Below are 23,711 nucleotides of genomic sequence, written 5' to 3'. Positions count from 1 at the left end.
ATAAATGTATTAGAGGCAAAGGATCAGCAGGATAGCCAGGCAACTGTTATTGCTTAAAAGCAAATAAAATATGGCAGCCTCCATATCCCTTTCGATTCAGTTGTCCTCTAACCTAAACATGGCAATCACCTACAATTTTCAGACTACTTCCTTAGATACAGCAGAATAGCATCAGCATGGCATCTTATGTTGGCAGTAACTGAATCCATTGCGTAGTGTGGGTGACATCAGAATCCCCTCCGTGTGCTGAAGTGTTGTACAAAGCTGACAGCACTCTGGACAGGGCTCAATCCACAGCAACTGGAGCCATTCACAGCACAACGTGTGCCTCAATCAAATCTGTAATGCTGCTATTCTGATTATGCAATCTAGGTTATGATTTGGCAGTTTAGATTAAAAAAAAGCTGATGTAACTGTGCAATATGAAATACTAGGGGGATAAATGTACATCAATTAGCCCCTACAAGTTAGCATTATTGTAGATAAGCTGGCTCCCAGGTAGGTTCTGGTGCTGGACAGGTAGGAGCAAGAACGATTTCACGAAAATCAAAATAGTCCCGGAATGTGTGGGGGATGCAAATAACGCATTCGTAGTTTACTTCGCAATACACATGAGAAACACACGTAGGGGCGTAAACTTCGCGTAACGGTACTTCACTATGCGTAAAATCATAAGCGTAGTTTTGAGACTTCGCCTACGAACTACGATGCGAAAATTCGCACTGGCGTAGTTTCTGCTCATCCCTGGATGGAACGCAAAAACAGGAAAAAAAGTCAGTACACGCATGCAGGACCCGCCGCAGAGTATTTGTATCCTCGCCGCTGCGTCCCCCCTCCCTGGCTCTATACTGCGGGCACTTATCCTGGTTACCTATGCTGCGGCCACCTACTACTGGCTACACCTATCCCTGGCTACCTATGCTGCGGCCACCTACTACTGGCTACACCTATCCCTGGCTACCTATGCCGCGGCCACCTACTACTGGCTACACCTATCCCTGGCTACCTATGCTGCGGCCACCTACTACTGGCTACACCTATCCCTGGCTACCTATGCCGCGGCCACCTACTACTGGCTACACCTATCCCTGGCTACCTATGCTGCGGCCACCTACTACTGGCTACACCTATCCCTGGCTACCTATGCTGCGGCCACATATTACTGGCTACACCTATCCCTGGCTACCTTTGCTGCGAGCACCTACTACTAGCTACACCTATTCCTGGCTACCTATGCTGCGAGCACCTACTACTGGCAACACCTATCCCTGGCTACCTATGCTGCAGCCACCTACTACTGGCTACACCTATCCCTGGCTACCTTTGCTGCAGCCACCTACTACTGGCTACACCTATCCCTGGCTACCTTTGCTGCGAGCACCTACTACTGGCTACACCTATCCTTAGCTACCAATGCTGCGGCCACCTACTACTGGCTACACCTATTCCTGGCTACCTATGCTGCGGCCACCTACTACTGGCAACACCTATCCCTGGCTACCTATGCTGCAGCCACCTACTACTGGCTACACCTATCCCTGGCTACCTATGCCGCGGCCACCTACTACTGGCTACACCTATCCCTGGCTACCTATGCCGCGGCCACCTACTACTGGCTACACCTATCCCTGGCTACCTTTGCTGCGAGCACCTACTACTGGCTACACCTATTACTGGCTACCTATGCTGCGAGCACCTACTACTGGCAACACCTATCCCTGGCTACCTATGCTGCAGCCACCTACTACTGGCTACACCTATCCCTGGCTACCTATGCCGCGGCCACCTACTACTGGCTACACCTATCCCTGGCTACCTTTGCTGCGAGCACCTACTACTGGCTACACCTATTACTGGCTACCTATGCTGCGAGCACCTACTACTGGCAACACCTATCCCTGGCTACCTATGCTGCAGCCACCTACTACTGGCTACACCTATCCCTGGCTACCTATGCCGCGGCCACCTACTACTGGCTACACCTATCCCTGGCTACCTTTGCTGCGAGCACCTACTACTGGCTACACCTATTACTGGCTACCTATGCTGCGAGCACCTACTACTGGCAACACCTATCCCTGGCTACCTATGCTGCAGCCACCTACTACTGGCTACACCTATCCCTGGCTACCTATGCCGCGGCCACCTACTACTGGCTACACCTATCCCTGGCTACCTTTGCTGCGAGCACCTACTACTGGCTACACCTATTCCTGGCTACCTATGCTGCGAGCACCTACTACTGGCAACACCTATCCCTGGCTACCTATGCTGTGGCCACCTTCTACTGGCTACACCTATCCCTGGCTACCTATACTGCGGCCACCTATTACTGGTTACACCTATCTCTGGCTACCTATGCCGCGGCCACCTACTACTGGCTACACCTATCCCTGGCTACCTATGCCGCGGCCACCTACTACTGGCTACACCTATCCCTGGCTACCTTTGCTGCGAGCACCTACTACTGGCTACACCTATTCCTGGCTACCTATGCTGCGAGCACCTACTACTGGCAACACCTATCCCTGGCTACCTATGCTGTGGCCACCTTCTACTGGCTACACCTATCCCTGGCTACCTATACTGCGGCCACCTATTACTGGTTACACCTATCTCTGGCTACCTATGCCGCGGCCACCTACTACTGGCTACACCTATCCCTGGCTACCGATGCTGCGGCCACCTACTACTGGCTACACCTATCCCTGGCTACCTATACTGCAGCCACCTACTACTGGCTACACCTATCCCTGGCTACCTATGCTGCGGCCACCTACTACTGGCTACACCTATCCCTGGCTACCTATGCTGCGGCCACCTACTACTGGCTACACCTATCCCTGGCTACCTATGCCGCGGCCACCTACTACTGGCTACACCTATCCCTGGCTACCTATGCTGCGGCCACCTACTACTGGCTACACCTATCCCTGGCTACCTATGCTGCGGCCACATATTACTGGCTACACCTATCCCTGGCTACCTTTGCTGCGAGCACCTACTACTAGCTACACCTATTCCTGGCTACCTATGCTGCGAGCACCTACTACTGGCAACACCTATCCCTGGCTACCTATGCTGCAGCCACCTACTACTGGCTACACCTATCCCTGGCTACCTTTGCTGCAGCCACCTACTACTGGCTACACCTATCCCTGGCTACCTTTGCTGCGAGCACCTACTACTGGCTACACCTATCCTTAGCTACCAATGCTGCGGCCACCTACTACTGGCTACACCTATTCCTGGCTACCTATGCTGCGGCCACCTACTACTGGCAACACCTATCCCTGGCTACCTATGCTGCAGCCACCTACTACTGGCTACACCTATCCCTGGCTACCTATGCCGCGGCCACCTACTACTGGCTACACCTATCCCTGGCTACCTATGCCGCGGCCACCTACTACTGGCTACACCTATCCCTGGCTACCTTTGCTGCGAGCACCTACTACTGGCTACACCTATTACTGGCTACCTATGCTGCGAGCACCTACTACTGGCAACACCTATCCCTGGCTACCTATGCTGCAGCCACCTACTACTGGCTACACCTATCCCTGGCTACCTATGCCGCGGCCACCTACTACTGGCTACACCTATCCCTGGCTACCTTTGCTGCGAGCACCTACTACTGGCTACACCTATTACTGGCTACCTATGCTGCGAGCACCTACTACTGGCAACACCTATCCCTGGCTACCTATGCTGCAGCCACCTACTACTGGCTACACCTATCCCTGGCTACCTATGCCGCGGCCACCTACTACTGGCTACACCTATCCCTGGCTACCTTTGCTGCGAGCACCTACTACTGGCTACACCTATTACTGGCTACCTATGCTGCGAGCACCTACTACTGGCAACACCTATCCCTGGCTACCTATGCTGCAGCCACCTACTACTGGCTACACCTATCCCTGGCTACCTATGCCGCGGCCACCTACTACTGGCTACACCTATCCCTGGCTACCTTTGCTGCGAGCACCTACTACTGGCTACACCTATTCCTGGCTACCTATGCTGCGAGCACCTACTACTGGCAACACCTATCCCTGGCTACCTATGCTGTGGCCACCTTCTACTGGCTACACCTATCCCTGGCTACCTATACTGCGGCCACCTATTACTGGTTACACCTATCTCTGGCTACCTATGCCGCGGCCACCTACTACTGGCTACACCTATCCCTGGCTACCTATGCCGCGGCCACCTACTACTGGCTACACCTATCCCTGGCTACCTTTGCTGCGAGCACCTACTACTGGCTACACCTATTCCTGGCTACCTATGCTGCGAGCACCTACTACTGGCAACACCTATCCCTGGCTACCTATGCTGTGGCCACCTTCTACTGGCTACACCTATCCCTGGCTACCTATACTGCGGCCACCTATTACTGGTTACACCTATCTCTGGCTACCTATGCCGCGGCCACCTACTACTGGCTACACCTATCCCTGGCTACCGATGCTGCGGCCACCTACTACTGGCTACACCTATCCCTGGCTACCTATACTGCAGCCACCTACTACTGGCTACACCTATCCCTGGCTACCTATGCTGCGGCCACCTACTACTGGCTACACCTATCCCTGGCTACCTATGCTGTGGCCACTTACTACTGGCTACACCTATCCTTGGCTACCTATACTGCGAGCACCTACTACTGACTACACCTATCCCTGGCTACCTATGCTGCGGCCACCTACTACTGGCTACACCTATCCCTGGCTACCTATGCTGCGGCCACCCACTACTGGCTACACCTATCCCTGGCTACCTATGCTGCGGCCACCTACTACTGGCTACACTCATCCATGGCTACCTATGCTGCGGCCACACCTATCCCTGGCTACCTATGCTGCGGCCACCTATTACTGGCTACACCTATCCCTGGCCACCTATGCTGCAGCCACCTATTACTGGCTACACCCATCCCTGGCTACCTATGCCGCGGCCACACCTATCCCTGGCTACCTATGCTGCGGCCACCTATTACTGGCCACACCTATCCCTGGCTACCTATGCTGCGGCCACCTATTACTGGCTACACCTATCCCTGGCCACCTATGCTGCAGCCACCTATTACTGGCTACACCCATCCCTGGCTACCTATGCCGCGGCCACACCTATCCCTGGCTACCTATGCTGCGGCCACCTATTACTGGCTACACCTATCCCTGGCTACCTATGCTGCGGCCACCTATTACTGGCTACACCTATCCCTGGCCACCTATGCTGCAGCCACCTATTACTGACTACACCCATCCCTGGCTACCTATGCCGCGGCCACACCTATCCCTGGCTACCTATGCTGCGGCCACCTATTACTGGCTACACCTATCCCTGGCTACCTATGGTGCAGCCACCTACTACTGGCTACACCTATCCCTGGCTACCTATGCTGTGGCCACTTACTACTGGCTACACCTATCCTTGGCTACCTATACTGCGAGCACCTACTACTGACTACACCTATCCCTGGCTACCTATGCTGTGGCCACACCTATCCCTGGCTACCTATGCTGCGGCCACCTATTACTGGCTACACCTATCCCTGGCCACCTATGCTGCAGCCACCTATTACTGGCTACACCCATCCCTGGCTACCTATGCCGCGGCCACACCTATCCCTGGCTACCTATGCTGCGGCCACCTATTACTGGCTACACCTATCCCTGGCTACCTATGGTGCAGCCAACTACTACTGCCAACACCTATCCCTGGCTGCTATGGCCACCTACTACTGGCTACACCTATCCCTGGCTACCTATGCTGTGGCCACCTACTACTGGCTACACCTATCCCTGGCTACCTATGCTGTGGCCACCTACTACTGGCTACACCTATCCCTGGCTACCTATGCTGTGGCCACCTACTACTGGCTACACCCATCTCTAATGCCACCAGGACTTTTGAACCAGTTGACAAGCTATACGTGACCTTTCCCTCTTGATTACTTTCAAGCATGTTTACTGGCATTTATACAGCTATATATTTTATAGTGGCTGATTCTGAAATGCACTCCTCTGTGGTAACTGTTATACTTGCACTCATTTGGGGGAACAGCATCATTAACTCGTATGATAAAAATCATCCACACAGAAATTGAGAGAAACAGGAATATGTTTAAACGGAACCTGAAGTGAGAGGGATATGGAGGCTGCCATATTTATCTCCTTGTAAACAATACCAGTCTAATCACACACCTAAAACAAGCATGTGGTTAATGTAGTCAGACATCAGACATCTGACATGCTTGTTTAGGGTCTACTGCTCAAAGTATTAGCAGGATAGCCAGGCAATTTGCATTGTTTAAAAGTAAATATATATGGCAGCTTCCATATACCACTTACTACAGGTGTACTTTAAACCAGGGCTGTGGAGTCGGTCCAAAAATCCACCGACTCCGACTCCTCAGTTTAGGATTCCACCGACTCCGACTCCACTACTCCGACTCCTCTAATTTGCATATTACAATTTTGTTGATTAAAAGTATGTAACATGAAATTCGTCTCATAACTGCCAACGCTTAGGAATTTTACAAGACAACTGAAGTGAGAAGGATATGTAGACTACTATATTTATTCCCTTTAGACTAAAACTAGTCCTTAGTAATAGTACTTGTAAAAGGTACAAACCGGAACAAAGAACATCTATCAGGCCCTAGGCAATGTAAGTGTGGGTACATGTAAGAATGATGTGCAGGTACTCTGCAGGGGAATGAGGAGATTGTAAACAGACAACACCTCTGTGTTCAATGTGCACAACATTCTCAGTGGATTCCCTGCAGCTCTGTGGAGAGTGCATATGTAGAGTATAGTACTACTGTGTAACAAAGTAAACCTGAGGCAGATGAAATTAAAGTTTTATACATACCTGGGGCTTCCTCCAGCCGCCTTCAGGATAATCAGTCCCTCGTTGTCCTCCTCCACCACCTGGATCTTCTGCTATGAGTCCAGGTACTTGAGCCAGTCTGGCGTAGTGCGCATGAACACACTCCACCGCTAGGAGCATACTACACCTGTGCAGCACTATTGCGCAGGTGCAGAATGTTCCTGGCTGTGGGAGTGGCATGCGGCCGGACTGCGCTGACTGGCTGAATTACCAGGACTCATAGCAGAAGATCCGGGTGGTGGAGGACAGTGAGGGACTGATTAGCCTGAAGGGGGCTGGAGGAAGCCCCAGGTATGTATAAAACTTTACTTTTCATCCGTCTCAGGTACCCTTTAATTTGTAGTCACCAAACCAAAATTTTAATAACATATCAAATTATTTGATTTCATCAGCAAAGGGAGTGCATACATTTGCATAAATCAGCATCAGTGCAGAATTATTTCCATCTCATTGACCATCTCTATTAGTGACACAGCTACACATCAGGCTTTATTCTTACAGCATAGATGTTATTTAGTATATATAAGAGATTCCTGTGTACGCATCATATATACAGTCACAATCAGATATGTATATCTGGCCTTAAAAATACGGGGACTGCTTTATTGAAGCAGCACAAGTAACTAATTTTGATTGGTTTATTTCATTTTTGTGGACTAAGCACAGCTATTACTGTATATATACATTATTTTTAATGACTATTATCTGAGAAATAGAACATTTTATCATATTTTCTATTTTAATTACAGTTACAAATTCATTAGGAGTCGGAGTCGGTGCATTTTTTCCCGACTCCGACTCCAGGCACCCAAAATTGCCCGACTCCACGACTCCGACTCCACAGCCCTGCTTTAAACTTGTATCAAGGCAATATTTATGCTTTACAACATTTAGAAAAAAAAAAAAAGAAAGGATTTCCTTCTTGAATTTGACAGATTGTTTCTGAATGAGCTTCCTGCCCATACGTGGTTCTCAAAAGACTGAACCACGCATGCGCAGGAGATTTTTGGCGATGGGCGACTGATCGAGTCGGGTGTGCAGACAGGCCACACAGGCGCAGCTGCTCACAACTTCAGCTAAAGTCGCCAGCTGGACCACAGAGCAGGCCCAGAGGACGCCAAGGGACCTCACGGGCTATGTGAAGCCCCAGGTAAGTGCAGATTTTAATTTCTATGCACTGCTCACGGTCCCTTTAAAATGTCCCTAAATGAAAATACATTAACTATTAACTTTTTTTTTTATCTCCTCCTGCTCTCAGAAGTTGTCGTACCATGTCGGGAATATAGTAATCATCACTAATACAAGACAGAAGCTGTCACTTCCATGCCTAGGAATTAACTCTTTCAGCCTGGTTATTAATATGTTTTGCACTGTACATACACGTTTATCTCATCATGTCACCTCAGGTACACTTTTATCACTCATCTTGGGAACATTTTTTTTTCTGTTGTACAGCAGATATATTAGTGATATGCTAATAATTTAAGCTGCAAAGTTTTATGCAGCTTGGAATTGGGTCAATTAAAATCCTCAGCTACTGCATTTGGAAGGTCCAAGTACAAGAAGCATACATTACCGCCAAATTATTACCATGTTATTGACCAACTTTATTACAGGAGAATCCATTTATAGTACACTTACAAGAGACCTGGCCAAGTAGTTTACTATATATACACACTTTACTACTGTATATCAGAATTTGCCCTACACTGTATATCCGTACAGGTGCATAACGCACACAGCCAGAGGTCTGTGATATCAGAATTTACTGTAACAAGATTCTACTGTAAATGGTTTTGAAGGACAACTGTAGTGAGAAGAATATGGAGGATGCCATATTCATTTCCTTTTAAACCATACCGGATGTCTGGCAGCAGTAGTATCTGAATAACAGCAGAAACAGATCTGACAATGTCAGAAACATCTTATCTGCTGCATGCTTGTTCAGGGTCTAGGGCTAAATGTATTAAAGGCAGAGGATCAACAGGATAGCCAAGGCAACTGGCATTGCTTAAAAGGAAACAAATATGGCAGCCTCCAAATCCCTCTCACTTTAGTTGTCCTTCAAGATAAACTTCTGCAACACACCGTCTCTGCTTTTAGTTCAAATAGCACCCCAACCAGGTCCCCATTTCACACTCTTCCCTACTGTCCTTAGAAAACAATTTAGAACCAAAGACTGGAGATAATAAAGAAAAAAAGTTACTTTGATTAAAAACCATTCAATATGGTGCAGAAGAAGAAATGAAATTTTATGTACATAGGATTTTTTTCCCCAAGATTTCTGCTAGGTGATATTTTCGCTTTCAAGGGGCCCATACACTGGTCGATTTCAGCCATCGATCCTATGGAATCGATTGATCGATTTTCAGCCGATTTTAATCTAACAGGATGGAAAATCTATGGCCGGCAGAGTTGCAATGTAACCAATGGGCCAATAATGCATTCAGATGGATTTCCAATAGCTTTCATTCTGAAATCTATTGGAAATCTGTTTCTAGTGTGAAGCACACATTAGATAGATTCTTATCAGATTCGACTTGGACAGAAATCTGATGGTCGAATCTGCTGCAAATCTATAAGTGTATGGCCACCTTAAGTTAAAACGCCTTTTAAAAACCACCAGCAAGCAAGAAAAGTTATGTTAAATAGATGAAAGTCATCTCTTAGGAGAAACATTTTCTGTAACTGACTCAAGCCCAAAGTGTGTGTAAATCAAGCCAAAGGCAACTATATACACATTTGCTGTAAATGTCATTTTCCCATAACTACAATGCAATGCAGGTTAGACAAACAGATATACGGTACAAGTCAGGAGCCAATAGACTAAGGTTTTAGGAGCTGGTTCCAAGAACAATAATAAAAAAAAAAAAAAAAAAAAAAAAAAAAAAAAAACCACACACTTTGACTTTTACCCTTTGGCTAATCAGTCCCTTGGGATAGATCAGACTCCTTGCTAGAGCGCATGCAGACACAAGACAAAAGTTACTTACCGTACCTAGAACCCCCTTCAGTCCCGCAGTAGAAACATCACTCTCAGTTCACGTCTGAACGTTGAATCATCTGAAAAAGCGAAGACAGTTCTATTCACCGACGGCACTTCTGTTTCATACAACACCCCACCCTTCCTCCATGTCAGCTCGCAGCCCTGCCGCTGCCAATGGCCCCGCAAAGGCCAAACTTGCCCATCTTCTGCACAAGCAGCACTGCGAGGCTATGACACTATATGCCACTTTTAGAAATCTAGCATCCATCTTGCCAATAGAGACCGTTGGCTGAACTACCTGAAGACATCTGATCTGTTCCACAGTAATACTAGCCAGGAAGAGCCGTGTTGGAAAATCTTCTGCGGCCAAGCTACGGACGCAGGCAATACTGCAAAACGTGTCCAAAGTAAACTTAGAACCTCCAGAAACACTGCTAAACACAAGGGCTCATTTCATCTATTGATCCAATTCCTTAATGCAATGCTGAGAGCAGATGGACTTCAGGGGAAGGGAAAAAGGAACACAACAACAACAACAACATGGATAGTGGAGAATAGAACGTCCGCCCCTAAAAATTCCACCATGCATGTAAATAATATCAGTAACATCACCCAGAAGCAGCCTATGACGCCAGCACAGTAAAGAGGTGAGTGTTGTGCGAAACTGTGCCACTCAACAGCTATCCAATAGCCAGGCTTGTTTTGGGGAGGGGTAGCTGCTTATTTTGGAGGTCTGTATGCACATACAATTTTCTACGCCAAATTTTAACACTTTCATGTATGAAGGCCAGATTTTGAATGCTATGTAAAGATTGTTTAAAGGGGTTCTGTGGGGTGTTATAAAAAGCAAAAAGTCACCGGGGCTTCTACCGGCCCTCTGCAGCTATTAAGCCCTACGCCGTAACTGAAGCCTCCGCCTTTTGCTGCTGCAGGTGACCTGCTAATTATTCATCTAACTAGACGAATAGTACTGCGGCTGCGCATGTCCTCGGGAGCTTACTGCACAGTACAAGAAAACTTCGTACTGCGCAGTAAGCTCCCCGCGATGTGCGCGGGAGTGAATACTATTCGTCTAGTTAGAGGAATAATTAGCAGGTCACCGACGGCAGCAAACGGCGGAGGCTTCAGTGACGCAGGGGGGCTGGTAGAAGCCCCAGGTAAGTGGCGCTTTTTTTCTTTGTTTTAACACCCCACAGAACCCCTTTAACAAAGCACTCCTACTGCATAGAAATTGTAAAACTGGCCAGCCACTAACCAATCTAAATTGGATGTGTGTACTGTACATACCCTAAGCCAATCAAGGAGGAGAGGGGGAGTAAAGGGGTGCATGTTTTGGGTCACAATGACAATCCACGCACACTTGCTGTTCTATAGAGGGGACGGGAGGAGAATAAGTAATTTATGGCTCATTTTACTCTGGGGAAAAAAAAAAAAAAAAGAGAAAAGGTACTTATTGCCTACTGAGTGCGCTCTAGTGGCTGCCTCGCAAGAGCTTTGAGTCCGACAGGAGAAAGGCGCTATACAAATACTGCAGTAATAATAATAATAATAATAATAATAATAATAATAATAATAATAATAATTATTATTATTATTATTATTATTATTAGTCTATGTTTGCACATATTTTAACCACTTTACCCCCACACGTACGGATTTCTCCGCCCCTTTTTTCCCTCCTAAAAAACCAGGGACGGAGAAATCCGTACCTTCCGCGCTACCGCCGCTGTCCGCGCTCCCGCCGCTCGTGCGCGCGCACCCGCCGCTCGTGCACGCCGCCGCCCGCTCGCCCGGAGATCAATGAACGGGAAAATCCCTTCCCGTTCGTTGATCTAAGCCCCCGCAATGATCTGCTGCTTCTTTCAGAAACAGCGAGATCATTGTGAGTCTCCCAGCCTCCTACTGCTTCCTGCGCATGTAAACACTCTGTGGCCATCTTGTGGCCAAATAGTAAACTACACCCTAAAAGCATTTTACATATACAAACATTACATTTACACAATAAATTAACTCATTACCTCCCACACTCCCCAATTATTTTTTTTTTGTAATTAAAAAAAAAAAATACAATAAAAAAAAAAAAAAAAAAAAATAGTTACCTTAGGGACTGAACTTTTTAAATATTTATGTCAAGAGGGTATAACACTTACTTTATAAACTGCGGGCTTGTAATTAGGGATGGATGCAAAACCGAAAAAAATGCACTTTTATTTCCAAATAAAATATTGTCGCCAAACATTGTGATAGGGACATAATTTAAATGGTTTTATAACCGGGACAAATGGGTTAATACATTTCATGGGCTTTAATTACAGTAGCATGCTTTATTTAAAAACTATAATGGCCGAAAACTGAAAAATAATAATTTTTTCCCACATTTTTTCCTATTTCCCCATTAAAACATTTAGAATAAAATAATTCTTGGCATAATGTCCCACCTAAAGAAAGCCTAATTGGTGGCGAAAAAAACAAGATAGTTCATTTCATTGGGATAAGTAATAATAAAGTTATAGACGAATGAATGGAAGGAGCGCTGAAAGGTGAAAATTGCTCTGGTGGTCAGGGGGTAAAACCCCTCAGTGGTGAAGTGGTTAAATTTAATATTTTTTTCGCCATAGTGCCCCTTTAATCAGAACATGATTAACAGAGGTGGTAAACGCCGGGATATTAAGATACTTTTACAACATCCACGAACACTAACACTTCACGCATTTCGGTTCATTATGGCCTAACAGCAGTAAGGATATCCAAAAGTTGAACTTCTGCTAGGCATGGCCGATGAGATGCATGCAATTCTAAACTGATGCAGGATTATGCAAATATATGCAGCATGAAAATGAAGAAATTGAATTGGCTCCTAAACATTCCTAATTACCCATTGACCTCCAAGATGTTCTAAATTGATACTATTGCGCACTTGATCGAAGTTTAAACATAACTGTACATTAAAGAGTAACTGTCAGGCTGCAGAAGCTAATTTAAACCTCTATTCTCCTGTGTTAAACAGTTTAGAAGGAAGCCCAAAAGCCATTAGTGAAGATAAAAATCTCAGTTACCTTTGATGCGTGCTTATCAGCAAGGCTGTTAAAACCCAAGAGGACGCAAGCCGCATACTATACTGCAAAGCATTCTGGGGCCCTCCCCTCGGCTGCTAATGAGACGTTACAGCAGCGTGTAATCAGTCCAGCGCGTAGCACTGAAATCTCCGGGCAGAGTACACTGCAGGAGTCAGCTATTGTTCCTAGCCACATGGCTCATTAATATTCACTGCACACTGTGTTGTTCAAGTAAGAGCTTTTCTGTGATCAGGAAGCAGGCAGGACATGACGACACATTTGACAGAAAAACATGGAGCCTGCCATGAGCTGTCAGGAGCATCTATCTCTGCATATACTATATACAAATTCTGTGAAATCCAAACGTGGACAGTGAAATGCATATGTAATGTAAGTACAGCCAATCTTTAGCTACTGATATATGTGTTTATTTTCTCTGAGACCTTATACCTAACAGCTCCTCTTTAAGCCAAATATGAACTACCGTAAATCAAAGTCATGAAATCAAATACATTTTAATCATTACAGTCAGCATCTCCAGTTCCTAATGGACTTGTGGATGAGTACGTTATCCCACCTTCGCCTACTGTGTGCCACATTGCGTATTGTACATGCGCCGGTTCCTGACATGCCCAGTACGCTGCAGCACAGCCTGCAATTTGCCTTTGGAGGACTGATTACAGCAAATAGTGCCGCTTCCTCTGATGCTCCTGTGGTAACTGTGGAGATAGATGGAAAGAGCCAACGTTGCTTTCACAGCCTCACACGAAGAATTAGATTTGATTCAATAATCTGCTGCTTTTATTCTCACCTGTGTGAGAATGTATTCATCCACAAGCATGTCAGAAACTTGATCTCACAGTGGGTAGTGTTTGTTGTTTCTTGGGGGTTCTTTAACCACTTCACCACTGAGGGGTTTTACCCCCTGAGCACCAGAGCAATTTTCACCTTTCAGCGCTCCTTCCATTCATTCGTCTATAACTTTATCATTACTTGTCGCAATGAAATGAACTATATCTTGTTTTTTCCGCCACCAATTAGGCTTTCTTTAGGTGGGACATTATGTCAAGAATTATTTTTTTCTAAATGTGTTTTAATGGGAAAATAGGAAAAATGTGGGGAAAAAAAATAATTATTTTTCAGTTTTCGGCCATTATAGTTTTTAAATAATGCATGCTACTGTAATTAAAACCCATTAAATGTATATGCCTATTTATTCCGGTTATAAAACCATTTAAATTATGTCCCTATCACAATGTTTGGCGCCAATATTTTATTTGGAAATAAAGGTGCATTTTTTTCATTTTTGCGTCCATCCCTAATTACAAGCCCATAGTTTATAAAGTAACAGTGTTATACCCTCTTGACATAAATATTTAAAAAGTTCAGTCCCTAAGGTAACTATTTATGTATTTTTTTTTAATTGTAAATTTTTTAATTTTTTTTTAATTACAAAAAAAAATAAAATGGGGAGTGTGGGAGGTAATGAGTTAATTTTATGTGTAAAAGTCATTTATTTGTATGTGAAAAATGTGTAGGGTGTAGTTTACTATTTGGCCACAAGATGGCCACAGTACTTTTTTGTTTTAATGCGACCTCCAAGCTTCCTTCCGGAAGCTTGGAGGAAGTATAAGGAGGCTGGACACGTGAGTTTTTTCTCACAATGATCGCGCTGCCCATAGGAGAGCAGCTGATCATTGCGGGGCTTAGATCAACGAACGGGAATGGATTTTCCCGTTCATTGATCTCTGGGCGAGCGGGCGGCGGCGTGTTTACGAGCGGGAGCGCGGGCAGCGTCGGGAACGCGGAAAGTACGTGTTTCTCCGTCCCTGGTTGTTAAAGGATGGAAAAAGGGGCGGAGAAATACGTACGCGCGGGGGTAAAGTGGTTAAAGTAAACCTTGGACAAGTAAAATAAAAAAAAGTTTTATCCATCACCGGGGTTTCCTCCAGCCCACTTCAGGCTGATCAATCCCTCGCCAACTTCCCACAGCGTCTGGATCCTCCGCTAGCGGCCCGGTAATCCCACAAGGCACATGTGCGGCCTGGAGAGTTCTGTGCAGGCTCAATATTACTGCGTAGGCGCAGAATGCTCTTGGCCACAAGAAAGCGCACGGACGCCGCCGACTTGCCGAATTACAGGCCCGCCTAGTGGAGGATCCAGGCAGTGTGGGAAGACAGCGAGGTAACGATCAGCTTGAAGGGGGGTGGATGGAGGAAGCCCCATGTATGGATACATTTTTATTTTTTTTCGTAGACTCGCCCCAGGTACACTTTAAGCTCACATTTTTAAATTTTGAACAATTTCACAATAACGACCCTTTAGGGCTGGTTCACACAGAAGCTTTCCCAGTGTTTAACACAACATTTTAGACAACTTTTTTTCACAACTCGGAAAACAACATGCAGCTTTCAGAAGGTGGTAAACCCGAACCACTACCCTTGAAGGCTTCACAAAAGCCCTCAAAAAACTAGCATTTAAACATGGTGACAAGCAAAACCTTGACAGACATCCGTCTATACCAGCCCTAAGGTCCCTAAAAAATGTCCATAAAGGACAACTGTGATTAAAGGTGCATGGAGGCTGCCATATTTCCTTTTAAGCAATACCAGTTGCCTGGTAGCCCTGCTGATCCTCTGCCTCTAATACTTTTAGCCATAGACCCTGAACAAGCAAGCAGCAGATCAGGTGTCTGACATTATGGTCAGATCTGACTAGATTAGCTGCATGCTTATTTCTGGTGTTATTCAGACAATACTGCAGCCAAATAGATCAACAGGTCTACCAGGCAACTGGTATTGTTTAACAAAAAAAATAATTATAATATGGAAGCCTCCATATACTTCTCACTTTAGTTCACCTTTAAAAAGTAGACGCCAGTAAGCGAAGTAACAAAATGATCAGTCACATGAATGAACCTCATCTGTCATACTATATAAAAGCAGTTGTGAACAGATAACACTTGAGCCGGACTGTGCGTCAGCAACGCCCGATACAATCTAGGAGGGAACAGCAATTTACAGTTAGAATTACAACTAAATAATGCAGCACAGTATTATGGGAGAATGAGGTCACTTCCTGGAAGCTTTTTTCCACCATGGTTACTGGTTGTAAGATCTGAAAGTGAGGAGACAAGAGGATTCAGCACTGCAGTATAAGTAACAGACATAGTAAAACCATGCTGAAGGAATGCTAGGGAATAGGGAAAGTCAATGAGATGCCACAAATGCTGCCCTTTCATGAAACTTTGGATTGTAACAATCCAAAACTGACAGGAAGTGCATTTGAGTGGACCTGCTCCAAGCTGCACACAAAGATTCTGGCAAGCGAGACTAGAAGTGGTCAATGAAATGCTAGTAATGCAGAGATGATGCAAATACCCTACTGTTAAGCTAATTTATAAAGCATGGAAAAGGTCCAATAAAATGCCAGTAATCGGTAGGATGGGAAGAGGCGAGTGCAGATGTGTTTAAAGGGAACCACAGATGAACGTTTCACACAAAACAAACATTTCAGTCGATAGCTTGTAAAGAATAAATGCTCTACCTGATAATTTCGCCGCTCTGGTGTGCCTTTTTTAGTGTTTTTTTTATCCATTATTGCTCCAGGAAAAATCAAATATGGCCGCCGGCTCAAATCCCTTCTGATTCTGTTGTTCTGGATGTGCTGTCTAGGCTATATGAGACTAGGCTGCTATCTAGGCTATATGAGAAAGGCTGCTGCAGCCTTTCATCTGTGTGCTTTCATTTTGGTATGATGTGCAGCTGCCTGTAGGAAGTCTATCTCATAGGAATTAAACTGCAGTCATCAGTATCTAGTGCACACAAAGCACACAGGGATCATATTGCAGCCACACTTGTCTGTTTCAGAGCTTCTCTCTCAGCAGCAGCAGCCCCTCCCATGTCATCACAGCTCTCAGTATGCAAAGCAGGGAATCTGAGCCAGGAGGTGGCAGGCTTGGGCTTGAAAAGACTCCACAGAAGAGTGACTCAGCTATGATTCCAGGTCAAACCTAGACTGAGCCAGTCGGGGATTCTTATCACAGCTGCTAATAGACTAATTAAGCAGATAAGAATGAAACTAAAAAGCAGGGTAGGCGTTTACTGTCATGTTCCCACTGATAAATGTAATAAAATACATGAGGGTGCTTCCTCTCTGGTTCTCTTTAAACATTCTTTTTGTGCAGCAGTCAAGGAAACAGTTTACTTGAAGAGTCTCCTGTCAGTTGTCCCAAATGTCTGGGTTGTGATTTCTGTTCTGTCCATTTCAGAGCTCGTTCACACTACAAGAACTTTTCTAAGCGCTTTGCAATTTTAAAAGCTCTTGCTAATGTTTTTCTATGTGTGCAGTGTTCTCCCCAGAATTTTTTTCCAGCCAGGCGGCATGATAAAGTAACTGGGTGGGGCGACATGAGAGAATGCAGGGCCGGTGCTTCTCTGCACAACTCTGGTTACAGCATAGGAGGAAATGAGCCGATGACAGCCTGGTGCTCACCAAAACTAGGCGGGTGGAGCACCCGGCTAAAAGAGCCTGGGGAGAACACTGGTGTGTGTTCACACTGGAGTGATGTGATTTTAGACAAATCCCCCCCCCCCCCCCCCGTAGGATTGCATTAGGAAGAGCTTTTAAAATCCTTAGCATTTAAAAAGCAGTTGTAGTGTGAATCAGCCCTCAGATCAGCTATGGATTGCTGTGGAAGTCCTTAGTTAAAATGACTCTGAAGACTTACAAAATCTCTCTTTTTAATTAAAAATCATCTTGAGCATTATGGTAGTAGCTGAAACGCCGCTATCCCGCGGCTGAACGAGTCCTCTTTGTCCCCCAAATCCCCGGGTCAAAATCCGAGGAACGCTTCCTACAAGAGGCAGAGCTTTCCGTTGCAGCTCTGCCTCTAGGCGCTTCAATCTGCTCCGATCACCGTCTTTCCCCGCCCCTCTCCGTCTTCCTTCACTGAGAGGGGCGGGAGGAGGCGGAGATCCACGCTCAGATTGACGCGCTTGAGGCAGAGCTACAGCCGAAAGCCCTGCCTCCTAGGCAGCAAAATCCACGACCAAGAAAGTCATGGATTTTTGCCCCGGGGATTTGGGGGAGAAAGAGGACTCGTTCAGCCGCGGGATATCAGCGTTTCAGCTTGTACCATAATGCTCAAGAGGATTTGTAAGTAAAAAAGGGAGATTTTGTAAGGCTTCAGAGTCTCTTTAAAAGGGAACCAGAGATCAACGTTTCACACAAAATAAACAAATCAGTCGATAGCTTGTAATGAATAAATGCTCTACCTGATACTTTCGCCGCTCTGGTATGCCCTTTTTTAGTGTTTTTTATCCATTATTGCTCCAGGAAAAATCAAATATGGCCACCGGCTCATATCCCTTCTGCTTCCGGGTTATGAGTTGTTCCGGATGTGCTGTCTAGCCTCTAGGAGACTAGGCTGCTATCTGGGCTATATTAGAAAGGCTGCCGCAGCTTTTCATCTGTGTGCTTTCATTTTGGTATGATGTGCAGCTGCCTGTAGGAAGGGTCTCTCATAGGAGTGAAAACTGCAGTCATAATCAGTATATATGCAGACAGAGTGCACACAGAGCATATTGCATATTGCTCTGAAAACTTGTCTTTTTCAGAGCTTCTCTCTCAGCAGGAGCAACCCCTCCCATGTCATCACAGCTCTCAGTATGCAAAGCAGGGAATGTGAGCCAGGAGGTGGCAGGCTTGGGCTTGAAAAGACTCCACAGAAGAGTGACTCAGCTATAATGATTCCAGGTCAAACAGACTGAGCCAGTCGGAGATTCTTATCACAGCTGCTAATAGACTAATTAAGCAGATAAGAATGAAACTAAAAGCAGGGTAGGCGTTTACTGTCATGTTCCCACTGATAAATGTAATAAAATACATGAGGGTGCTTCCTCTCTGGTTCTCTTTAATTGACTCATTAATTTGAATGGTGTGGCAAATAGTCTGTGCGCTTGCAATCACAGGTAAGCTGTTTCAGTGACTGTTGTAGCAGAATAGCAGTGAATAGAATTCTCCTTTAAGCCGGGCATACACAAGGCAATGCCTGCACAATGCCAGATCTGATAAATACTCTCCATCGATAGCCTGATCAGGAAGTACAGACTGTCCCAACACAACGCATAAACAATGACCAGCTAGAAGTCTACTCAGTCATTGCTTACCCTGCCAGAAATGTCATCTTACATTTTCCAACTTGATCACCATTTCCTCAAAAATCAAACATTTGAATTTTTATGGGGACATCAATTTTTATTAAGGCTTGGTTAACATAGCACTATTCCTGACGTTCGCAGTACAGCGGAGGCGCAGTCACCAACCATGCCACGGAGTTTGTTCACAGAGTTGATGTAAGCCTGGCTTCAGGGGCATAAAGAGATAATCTGCATATTCAGTACTGATGCATTGTGGGAAACCACAGCTTCTTGCTTAAAACCGAATTATAGCAAATACCGCCTGTTTTAAAAATGAAATTAAACTGAGTGTTGCTTTTTGTTTCGCTTTTCATTACTATTATACAAGAAATAATTGTGATCCGCTGATTCTTACTGACAGCAGGTAACTTACTACACTACAAGGTTCTCCTTTGTCATTTAAGCCGAGCCAGTCCCTAGGTTACCAGATCTCCCATTTATGATAAGAGAACAGCATAAAGTGCTGGTAATGTGATGTGGCAGTTAGTTGTTAATACCCTCAGTTACTTGTTGCATTAAAGGAATACTATCGATTCACATATTTTTTCTCAATTGACACAGGAATTTTTTGGGAAGTGCTGCTAAGGGCTCTTTCACATCAGAGCTTGCGTTGGAGAACGCTCAAAGCATACGTTTTGTTGTATGCCTTTTACTGCGTTTTGATATGCGTTGCACTGCAGTGAGTGTGCGTTTTTAATCCGTTTTCAATGCGTTACTGCACATAGAAAAACGCAGGTAATTTTTTTTTCTTTTAGTTGTCAACTTTCTACATTGTTCCTCTGTTGCATTCTGGGACTGATTGCCTGCGTTAACGGATTAAAAACGCACATAGTGTGCGTTTTACATTGACTAACATTGTAACGCATAAAGCTTAGCGTTGGCCAAAAAACTGCGCCTGGGTGCAGTGGAACGCAACGCACAAAAAGGCTGCGTTATATGTGAAAGCTAAAATGAAAGTCTATGGACTTTCATTTCACCTTGGGTAACGCAAACCTTATCCTTTGCGTTGAAACGCAGAAAATCTGCCCTAATGTGAAAGAGCCCTAAGTACTGGTGTATACATTTTAGTAGCAACTTCTTTGTTTATTGTTAGCAAAATACATTCAAAGTTTACTGACAAAACTGATGGCTGACTGAGCCTTGAGGAGAGGGGAAATTCCCCTCACACTTGATCAGTTAACTCTATGTGTAGCTCTGTGTGACAGAGAGAACAGCTGCAGCTCCTGTGTCCTGTGTTTCTGACTGACGTGTCTGAAGAGAGCAGAGGAAATGTAACTAATTGCCACAGCTTTCATACTGTTATTGCTTTCAGAGTTTGATATGTTTGATATTTGCTTTCTGTAGTCTGATATGCAACTCTGGCTGTGCATTGAAGCAGACACCCCTTCTGCAATTGATTTGTCCCAGTATAGCTAAATCCTACCCTTAATTACAGTTTTTGCCTCTGATATTTAACATGAAAAGTAGGAAAATGTTTACACAGCTACTTAGACATTATTTCTACATTGTCATTTTAGAACACTTGGGCATTGATAGTATTCCTTTAACAGATGGTCACTTGTATGTCAGGTTTATGCAAATCACTCTCCATATAATATGCATCCATCTTTATTTGGTATCAGGTTTCCTTTGGGTATTCTAGGTTTCCATAAATACTTGGACAGTGCAATCCATTCGGCATGCTTTTATTTTATTACACTATTAGGTTTCTTTGATAAAATGACTATTAGTTATCTGCTCCGCTTTACATCTTTTGCAAAGCTGTCCTGCTAACGTTACAAAAAAAAAAAAAAAGTGATCCTGGCATAGTGATTGGCCAAACAGACTGCTTGTCACATGACATCACTTGACAGGCAGTCTAGTGGGCCACTCAGAGCGCTAAGATCACTTCCTTCACAGTTACTGGACCAGAAGAGGTCCAGGGCAGGATGTTCACAGCTTGATAATGGGCAATAGCCGGCATTAGCTACAAGTGCTCGCTATGATGGGCATAGCCTCAGGATCCCACATTGAGGCTTCCCTCCCTGTGTTGTCCCCCGACCTTGAGCACGGCCCCCTGGAAGATTAGCGACAAGGCAATGTCACTAATCGTATCAGGGCCGCGCAGCTCCTGTTCCTGCAGCATGGCTGTGCTATAGCCAACAGAACCCGCCCATGCGCAATAGGCTGGAGCTGCAGGCTCCATGGTACTGCCCATGTGTGGACAGCTTGTTTGGCCACAGTTTAGGAAGAGGAGCTTGTAAGGCCCCGATCCGGAGGGGGGGGGGGTCGTGCTTAGCAGCGGGGGGCAGCGGAGTAGCAAGGGAAGTATTAAAGGAAACCTTAACTGAGAGGGATATGGATGTTTCCTTTTAAACAATACCAGTTGCCTGGCAGTCCTGCTGATTTCTTTGGGTGTAGTAGTGGCTGAATCACACACCTGAAACAAGCATGCAGCTACTCCAGTCCGACTTCAGTCAGAACACCTGATCTGCATGCTTGTTGAGCGGTTGTGGCTAAATTATTAGAGGCACAGGATCAGCAGGAGAGTCAGACAACTGGTGTTCTTTTAAAAGGAAAAATGCATATCCTTCTCAGTTTAGGTTCCCTTTAACGGGATCCTGACACTTCCCTCTCTGAAGTATCTGATTTTGATCCCGAGCTTCAGCTTGGGATCACATTAAGTATACATTTATAGCAAAGTATCTAAAAGGGATAGGTGTAGTGCAGGTCCAGCACTGGTTATGCATATAATAGTAGAAAAGGAGAGAAACAAACCAGTATATGCCGTTCAAAAAACTGCACAATTTATTTGCAAAATCACAACACCATTCCCTAAGCGTAGGAAAAATGTGCCACAGTTTCAATGACACAATAGTAAGTTGTCGACAGGATACATACAAAAGGCAGAGTACAGTAACTATGAATAATAGACATTAACCACTTAACGACCAGCTAACGCCGATAGGTGGCGCCTGGTCGTTTGTGGTTTTGCTTGGAAACGGCCGCTCCTTTCCATGCCACTTCACGGAGGGTGTCTCCGTGATCAGTGTGCGAGCAGCCGATCGCGGCTCGCACGTGTAATGTAGACACCCGGGGAAGAAATCCCCGCTGTTTACATCAATACGGCGCTGCTGCGCAGCAGCGCCGTGGCGGAGATCGGCAATCACCGGCCTCTGATTGCCCGGGGATCGCCGTCATTTGATAGGCAGAAGCCTATCCTATCCGGCACAGGACGGATATCCGTCCTGCGCCGCTCAGAGGGGAAACCAGAGGGAGGGAACGGAGGTGAGGGCAGATAACGCTGCGGAGGGGGGCTTTGAGGAGCCCCCCGCAAATCAATAGTCGGCGGCGATCAGACCCCCCCAGCAGGACAGCCCCCTGGTGGGGAAAAAAAGGGGGGGGGGAGGGGTTTGGAGGGGTCGGGGGGAGTCTGATCGCCCTGCCATTAACACGATCTGTGCTGCGGGCTGGAGATCCCACGCAGCACAGATCTTTGAGAAACAGCCTGGTCGTTAAGTGGTTAATATCTGGACATGAATATAATATATGCCATGCATTGTAGGCATTTTCTGTCAGGGCTCGTTTCCACTATCGCGAATCTGCATGCGTCCAACGCATGCAGATCCGCACATGAAATACAAGTGGATGGGCCTGTTTCCACTGTAGCGTTGTTGAGGTGCGTTTTTTTCAGCGTGAAAAAAACGCACAAAAGAGCCAACGATTTCGCCTGCGTCGGGAATCCGTGCGAATCGCCGCTAATGTATTTAATAGTAAAAACGCATGCGTTTGTTACATGCGTTTTTACCCGCGATTTCGCGTGCGATTTCGCACCTTTTTCAATTATATTTAGCCCTGGCAGTGTCATGGTTAATTTCGCATGGCACCCTGCCATGCGAAATCGCAGGCGAAATCGCGGGTAAAAACGCATGTGGAAACGCATCCGCATGCGTTTTTACAAGCGTCGGAATGCGGCCGAAATCGCGTCGCAACAGTGGAAACAAGCCCTCAAGGTAAGAAGGTCATACTGTGAGCGCCCAGCCATCACATAAGGAGGCAATCCATATTGTGGCAATCAAGTTCAAGGATTATAACCACTCACAGAGGATAACCGGGTATGACCAATATGATGAATAATCTACTATTCATAGAATAAAAACATTGGGGATCCATGAATAGTGGTATGCCCTAGGGATTAAGCCGATACAATAATCCTGAGATCTATTTCTGTAAACACCGCATATCTAATCCATATCTCCTTAATATAGCCAAAGTCCGTTAAACCTAATATTTGGTAATAGATGCAGCTCCACATAAAGAGTTCCTGATATAGATAATTGCAGCCAGAATAAAGTTCAAAGGAATATATCCATAAAAAAAATCATGACTGTGGCTGTCAGACCCCCGCAATGCATTGTGAGACTTGTGGTTCCTTACCCTCCCTGGCGGTAAGCCTGACCTAAGTTCAGGCTAGCCACCGGAGAGGATAACATGGCCCCCTGAGGATTTTTTAAAGATAAAATTTGTTTTAAATTCTTAAGCTAGCACTTCGCTAGCTAAATATGCCCCCCAAGTGCCTCCGGCTCT

At 45.7% G+C, this 23,711-nt stretch overlaps 1 protein-coding gene across 3 annotated transcripts in view; it reads right to left on the bottom strand.

Moving 5' to 3' along the window:
• SIAH1 (siah E3 ubiquitin protein ligase 1) overlaps window positions 1–23,711 on the bottom strand; it is a 78,238-nt gene that overhangs the window by 24,369 nt on the left and 30,158 nt on the right. For 2 of the 3 annotated variants that reach the window (XM_068261774.1, XM_068261775.1), the window contains exon 2: window positions 9,897–9,966. The gene's annotated coding sequence lies outside the window, so the exon portion shown is untranslated. The remainder of the gene's footprint in view (window positions 1–9,896; window positions 9,967–23,711) is intronic. The other variant, XM_068261776.1, reaches the window with a different exon arrangement.

The sequence above is a fragment of the Hyperolius riggenbachi genome, chromosome 11, assembly GCF_040937935.1.
Source record: "Hyperolius riggenbachi isolate aHypRig1 chromosome 11, aHypRig1.pri, whole genome shotgun sequence".
Lineage (NCBI taxonomy): Eukaryota > Metazoa > Chordata > Amphibia > Anura > Hyperoliidae > Hyperolius > Hyperolius riggenbachi.
This window is presented reverse-complemented; position numbering and strand designations above follow the sequence as displayed.